This window comes from Pseudonaja textilis, chromosome Z (genome assembly GCF_049901715.1).
Source record: "Pseudonaja textilis isolate UNSWEBS1 chromosome Z, rPseTex1.2, whole genome shotgun sequence".
Taxonomy (NCBI): Eukaryota; Metazoa; Chordata; class Lepidosauria; order Squamata; family Elapidae; genus Pseudonaja; species Pseudonaja textilis.
Window position 1 is genome coordinate 123,421,044 of NC_142008.1, and position 8,107 is coordinate 123,429,150.

An 8,107-nucleotide genomic window follows, 5' to 3' on the forward strand; every position below is an offset into this window, starting at 1 on the left:
GACATGAAGTTATTAGTGGGGTTTCCACGAACCTGGTTTCACTCTCCGGTGTGACAGACCTCCCCTGTGAATTAAAGATCATCCATGAATCCCACCAGCTACCTTGACAGGTGATCCTCTTTCTTGACTCCTAGCAACTAACTAGGCATGTTCCTGCAGTTTTCTTGATATCAATTTTGGGGTTATCATTGCTTTCTTTCAAGGGCTGAGAGAGAATGACTGGCCCAAGGTCACCCAGTTGGTTTTGCACCTAACGTAGGACTCAAACTCACAGACTCCCAGCTTCCAGCTTGACACCTTAACCACTAAATTAAACCCATTCTCTTATTTTCTCTTACACCAATCTCTTTTATACGGTCATTTTAATGGGATGGGAGGATGGAGCAAGGAATGCGTTTCTTCTACCAAATTAATCTTAGTCATGTTGGCTGGATTAACTGTGTATTTGTACTTTGAATAATTGCATTTCTTTAAAACTGGCCAAGTCCTGAACACCTTTTGCAAAAACGAAGACCTAAGAAACATTGTCTATCAAAGTTGTGTATCGTTGTCTTTTCATGCAATCAATATGCCACATGTTTCCTTGCTGTTTGTGGAAAGAGAAGGTCGCTGTACCGCAATGTCCCTTTTTCCTATGGTGGGAAGTGGTCCTCCATCATTGGCCCAGGTGAAGATAGACTGGAGGAGATTTGACAGACGCTGTAGATGACCTCTGATTCCTGGCGGAAAGAAAGAAAAACAGACGGTGTCCTTCATAGATTAAATGAGCCTGTGGGGTCCTTGGAGCTCTCTGAGATTGGTAGTTTACTTGCAGATGTTTCATTACTCAACTAGGTAATTTCATCAGTGCAAGGAATGCAAAGCCTACTCCTTTCTAGCATTGATGATATTACCTAATTGGGTCATTAGATGCCTGCAAGGAAACCACCAAGCTTAGAGAGCACCAAGGACCCCACAGTTTTCCTCCTCCTCCTCCTCCTCCTCCTCCTCCTCCTCCTCCTCCAGTTTTGGTCACCACACTATAAAAAGAGGTTGAGACTCGAGAAAGAGTGCAGAGAAGAGCAACCAGGATGATGAAGGGACTGGAGGCTAAAACATACAACAAACGGTTGCAGGAACTGGGCCTGGCTAGTCTAGTGAAGAGAAGGACCAGGAGAGACAGGATAGCAGCCTTCCAATATTTGAGGGGCTGCCTCAAAGTTGAAATGGATTGATTGCACTTGATTTTTAGCCCCACAAAGTTTTGTTTCCCTGCACATGATGGCGAGAAACGCGATGGAGAAACGCGGTGCAGCTGGAAATCAGGTTGCCCCACCCCCAAATGCTTGTGGGATGCGAGGGCATCTGGCTGGTGCCGGAAAACTCTTCCGCCCACAAAAAAAGGTCATCTTTGCCCACTGACACCAAAAGACAGAGCAAGAACTGCAGGAAAGAATCCAGTAGGCTCAGGAGTCTGGAGTACCACCTGCCCCGCTCCCAAATTACAGTGAAAGTGAGGGGCAGGAAGCCCTGCCAGGCCTGGCGGGAGGGAGGGAGGGGGGAGAAGGGACAGCAAGCGGAGCTCCATCTCGCTCCACACGCCCCAATGAAAGGCAGCACCAGCCTGGCCGCTTCCCTTCCCCGCCCTCTCTGGCGCTAGAAGCCAAGTGTTATGTCCTGAGGACTCTAGGAGTTCTCACTCAGTTCCATTCACTTTGTGTGGGCGTTCTCCCCCCTTTCCTCATTGGTTGGTTCTCCCCAGCAGCCAGCTATAAAAGCAGGCTGCGGGGTCCAACCAGTTGCTGATTGCTGCGAGCCAGTTCCGGGCGTGGCAAGCATGATCAGCCCTTTATTGTATAATAAAGTATTGTTGCACTCATGCTCTGGTTCAGCCTCTCATTTCCCAAACTTAACACTGGCGACGAGGATGGGATGGCTACCAGAAGCACCATGCAACCGCTGAGTCACTAGCCGCCGATCCGCAGCCAGAGAGAGCGATCGGCCGGCGATAAGAGCAACGCTGATCCGCATGCCAGAGAGAGCGGTCAGCAAACAAAAAGAGCAAACAAAAAGAGCAAACGCTGATCCGCTGACAGAGAAAGCGGTCAGCAAGCGATAAGCAACGAACGCTGATCCGCAGCCAGAGAGAGCGGTCAGAATCGATAGTTAGAAGCGTCTGTAGCCGCTTGTTAGCCCAGCTACAGGGAAAGTGAAGCGCTGCGAGCCGCAGCCGCTCAGTATTAGGCGCGAAATTCAAACGGAACTGCCGTTAAACACTCCAAGAGTATCTCATTTTCTCCCAAGGAAGAAACTCTCAGGTCAGCCCATCGGCCGGCCAATAGCCAAGTCTGCCTTTTAGGAGAAGTGGATTTCAATGACTGATTTATCTCCTAGCTGAGTATCATTCATCTCGTATTGTTTTTTATCATCCGGTTGGAATTGCCAATAAGGATCCAAAAGAAAGCAAGAGGAGAAAAGGTTAATTTTGTCAACTGTCAATTTTATTGGTTTTGTCAGTAGCGTAGGGTTGCTTTGCTGCAGGAATTTTAAGCTGCGTAGACTTCTCTGGGTGAGGCAGCACAGAAATAGCAGCGATAAAATGAAATAAATAGAGTTCTGACACGGGGCCTCCTGAATTCATCCTCTCCTCTCTGTCTTTTTGGCTGAGAACATTTGGAAGAGATGATGGGCCTCGTTCTTATCCCTTCCGGGGATGACCAGTTAGACATCTTTTCCGCTGCATGTTCAGCTACTTCCGATGATCTTCCGTAGCAGTTTAATAGTGGTTGAGTTTCGGAGCCACTCTGTGAATCCTGCTGGCTCACTTTGAAGATGCAGCAGAGATGCTACACTATCAACTGGTGGAGCTGGATAGGAAGGAGCTTCCGAATTGGACGTAAAGGAGGGGCTTAAAGGAAACTTGGCCTTTTCTTCAGAGTGTTGTCGGTTCCAGGCCAATTATACTATTTCTGGCTCCTCTTTTAAGTTCTGTGGTTGCACAGAGGACTTGACAATGGCACGCCTAGGACCGGAGGGGGTGAGATGCCCTTGTGAGACTGCAGAAAAGGTTTGCTGTGGTCACGGAGGCCTCAGAGCTGGAGCAGTGAGCTGGGTTCACCTCACTGGGCCTTGTTGAAAGGCTGTCAAAATGCCTTTCTTCTGAGGATTCGATTTTCCCGCTGGGAGAGTTCTGGCGCAAGGATACGGACAACTGCTTGAAAGCTGGATCTTTTTATTTTTCAGGAAGGTGAAAGATAGTAAGAAGTCTGTGTTCCTGGGCTAGCTACCTTCGAACAGTAAGTCCCTGATTTTTATACCCTTTTCTCCTTGTCATCCCCAGTTCAGAAGCAGAGCAGCGGTGGTGCTGAGAAGATCCAAGCTCCACCCATGGACCAGTTCCTGGAGAACGGAGGCCACCACTGGGAGGAAGGGATGGAAGTGTATCGCTTCTCTTGGCCCTCTTCGCTTTCCCTTGTTCCCTTCTTAAATTGGTTGGCTCACCTCTTGTTTCTTCCAGTTTTTCTCCAGATCCTTCTGTGCGAATCCACCGCCCAAGGTAAACTTAATTTCTTCGCTGTTACTCTTTTCCATTTTCTAAGGTAAAATGGGAGGAAGGATCTGGAGCGAAAGATTTCTCTTCCAAGAGGTAGAGGAGAATAAATCATCCCTATTAGATGTGGGAGTGTGTGGTTAATATCAGAAGAATAGATAAAAGGGCTATCACAGTGGTATACCCTGAAAAAAACTGCCTTTTTCCTGTTTTCCTTTTCTTATTTCTGTCTTTTTCTTATTTCTAACGAGTGGGTTTAGGGTTGTTGTTTTTTTGTCTTCTTTCTAAAAAATAAAGGAACTGGTTTTTTAAGCAAGAAAGAAGCAAAAGGACTCAAAGAGAATGGCAACTGTATTTGCTTAACTGAATGAATAATGAGATTTTGCGTCTTGGAAACGTTCGTTTTTTTAACTTCCTTTCCAGAAATTTTAGAAAGTTTAAATGTTCTTCCCCACCTCAGCCTTTCTGTACTTGAAAATGTAATTAAGAAAATATTAGAATGTGCAGAAATGGATAGAGTAACACGATTAAGGGCAAAGAAGAAACTGAATATTCTTCGACATGGGACCCATTTTATCAATAGTTAGTCAATAAAAGCAGAAGTTAGAAATGTAGGCACATAAAAGGGATAAATGTTAAAGTGGAAATTGGTTATAATAGACAAGCCAAATGTTGTTGTTGTTATTGTTGTTGTGTTACTGTTATTGTGATGAATGCTATTGTAAACATTTTGATTAAGATTGTCTAAAAACAATTCTACCCAGACAACCCACTCTTTAATTGAAATAGAGTTTTTATGTTATACAAATAAAATAAATAAAACATGTGTGGGGGGAGAAAGAAAGAAAGAAAGAAAGAAAGAAAGAAAGAAAGAAAGAAAGAAAGAAAGAAAGAAAGAAAGAAAGAAAGAAAGAAAAAGCTATCGTATCTCCCCTTAATCCTTCTTTTTGTTAGACTAGACAAATTCCCCCTATCGTTCATCACAAAGTTTAGCTTCCAGTCCCCTAATCATCTCTGCACTTTTTAGAGTCTCAACATCTTTTTCACGTCATGGCAGCCAAAACTAGACTCGATATTCCAGGTGTAGCTTCACCAGGGCAGAATAAAGCAGTGCTGTCTCTTCTTGCGATAGAATAGGATAACAGAGTTGGAAGGGACCTTGGAGGTCTTCTAGTCCAACCCCTTGTTCAGGCAGGAGACCCTCTACCGTTTCAGACCAATGGTTATCCAATCTCTTCTTTAAAACATCCAGTGTTGGAGCATTCACATCTTCTTGAGGCAAGTTGTTCCGCTGGTGAATTGTTCTCACTGTCAGGAAATTTATCCTTAGTTCTAGGTTTCTTCTCTCCTTGATTAGTGTCCATCCGTCGCTCCGTGAGGCAGCCTAGGATTGTATGGGCTTTTGGGGCAGCTGCCACACACTGCTGGCTCATATTGAAGCGAGAGTCCACTAGGACTCCAAGTTTCCATCACATGTGGTGGACATGTGTGAAAGAGAACAAATATTGGACAAAAATGCATACATGGTTAGAAAAAATGTTAAAGCTGAATATAGATTAAAAGCCGGAAATATTTTTGTTTGTTATAATACCAGAAAAATACAATAAGGGGAATTTGTATTTAATACTACATGTTTTGACAGCAGCAAGGATCGTATTTGCACAGTACTAGAAAAATGAGGAAACACCGAGAGAAGAAGGTGCAATTAAAAATATTACATTGTGTAGAAATGAATAGGTTGACATTAAAGATAAAAGGAAAAGAAGATACAGAATATTTTCAAACATGGGACTTATTTTATAAATGTTTGGATAATAGAGGGAGAAATTAGAAGTGGATGTTGAAAGAAATATCCTTCTAGGTTCAGTTCCAAGTGGGGAAAAAGATACTGGAAACATGGAGGTTTTGTAGGTTGTCTGTGTGCTAAGTTTGGCTGAAACTTGGTGAGTGGTGCAATGAAGGGCAGTTGAATGGCTCTGCCTGAAGGAGATAGGTTTTTGTTATGTAGAATAGACTGGCCCAGGCCTTAATGGCCTATTAACAAAGATGGGGAAGTGGGGGCAGAGGTGCTATTCACCCAGTTCTGACAGATTCTGGAGAAAACCGGCAGCAGAAATTTTGAGTCGTTCGGAGACCCAGCAAATCCCACCTCTGACTGGCCCCGCCCCCGTCTATTCTGTGCCTCCCCTTGAGTCCCAGCTGATTGGCTGGGTCTTCTTTGGTTGCCCTGCACAGGAGAACAGAGCAGGAAAGCAGGATAGTGGGGTGGGGAGGAAATGGGGATTTTGCAGTATCCTTCCCCTGCCACTCCTACTAAGCCCTGCCCACCAAGCCACGCCCACAGAACCAGTAGTAAAAAAAATGTGAATACCGCCACTGGGGTAGGTGGGGCTGATTTTCTGCCTCTGTGAGTTTTTACTTCTCTTTCAGGGGAGATATTCTGCCTTTTTAGTATATCCTAAAATATTTCATTTTTCTAGGAGAGAGCTGGGTTTTAACTTCCAACACGGGGAAAGTATTATTATGGAAGCCAATGGACCCAGGCAATACACTGTTCACAAAGCCCTTGTGTATGTTAAATGAACCTGTATAAATAAACTGTTTAAAAAAAGATTGCTGCCGTTGAGCCAAGTGCACTTTTATACCTGTGCACTCTTTGTTGGCTTTGTTGGATTTTGTTCCTAGGTATAAAAACCTTCCTTTTCTCATCCCTGAACTGCATCTTGCTGGCCAGGGCTCAATGCTCAAGTCGGTCAACATGCTAACGATGAAGGTTTTACCTCCGGGGATTCTTGACCCTAGATGAAGCAAGCTGCACGCCCCCTTTTCCTGGGCCCAGGAAAATAGGCCCATTTTGCAAAATTCTTTAGCGCAGTCACAAAGCCACAATCGCCAGTCTTCACTAGCATTTCCTGTGACTTCGACATTTGTGGCCAGCCAATTTAGCGTCATGGGGCAAGTGTCAAAGTAGAAGTTAACTGAATTTTGATTGTAACGACAGCTCCATCGAGCAAAAGCATCAACAAAACGAACCAGGTGGACCCGCTTTGACTGAGGCTAATTCATGGCTGTCTTGCAAAAACCTTTTAATAAATAAATGAACAGGCCAGGCCAGAGATGTGAATCTGCAGACAAAAGGAAGGATCTCTCTTACGCTGAATTTAGGTCGAGGGTTCCTGTTTGTAAGAAATATGATTGAGGTCTCCCCGAGACCCTCCAGATGTTACAGAATGCCAGCTGTCATGAGCCCTGTCCAATATGGCCACTGCTAAGGGATGATGGGAATTGTAGTCCAGGGATGCATGCAGAAAGACACATTCAGTCCATCCTTAGCTCTCAATTGACTTGTCTGGATCTCCGCTGAAGAATTGTTCATGGTGGTTGGTAGAGATGTTGAGAGTAATGCTCTACTCTCTAGTCATCAGACGTGTACATAATCCTCAACTTAAGACCATAATGCAGCCTGATGTCGGAACTTAGTATTTGGGGTTGCAAGTTGCTTTTTTGTGGCCTGTCGTAACTTTGAAGATTTACTAAGCAGGCTGTCCTAAGTCAAGGACTACCTGTAAAGACTTTTATTTGAGAAGAGATAATTTGAGTTCGATTCTAGGTAGAGGCTGATATTTCTCTTTCTGGGCACGATGAGAATATATCTGTTGACCAAAACTCCGCATTGGTGACAGGAAGGGCATCCGGCCAGGAAACACTCTGCTCGCTCCATTCAGTTGCCCAGACTCCACCCCGCAAGGGATTATGGGGTTGTTAAATGAAGATGATGATGAAGAGATAATTTGGCTTTTTCTGTCAACTTCTAGGGTTTCTCTTGCATTCTTGCAACACAATTTTGCGTATAAGCTTGCATGGATTTTTATGGGGTTCTTTTCAAATTTCCTTTGTTTCTCAGATTTTCAGAGGTCTACTTGGCCCAGCAGCTCCCACCCTGTCCTGGTCCCCTTCTCACCAAATTCTCGTAAAAGGAGAACAGGTCGAATTAAAATGTTCCCCACCAAAAGGGCAGAATGGAGAGAATTACGTCTTCGATCAAGTGAACGAATAGGATGAACGGGAGAAATATCCAGAACAGATCGGAAATACCCTGCTGATTCCTGCATGGCGAATGGCTCCCAAGCCAACATTTTCTTGTTCTTACCTGGGGACAAACAGGGGAGGCAGAAGATCTCTGTCTCGAAGGAGTAATTGGGGTGAATTCACGGTCATTGGTAAGGAACTTTCTTCTACTTTAAAAAGCATTCACATCAGGGTTTCTCCACCTTGACGACTTTAAGCTGTGTGGACTTCCACTCCCAGAATTCCATATGCTAGCTGAGGAATCCTGGGAGTTCAGGCCCACTAATTTAGTTCTCCGGGTGGAGAAATAAGGGATTCCTACAACATGAAATAGTTCAAGGAGATTAAATACTTGTGTTTATTAATTTATTAAATTTTAAAAAAATTAATTGAATATTTTTTCAACATTCTCATTCCAAGGAGTATTTTCTATGGAAAGAGACACTGTCAACAACTCCTTTCTGTGTGAAGGAAAGAGAACTCGGGTGCAATTAGATGAGTTGGCGGGTG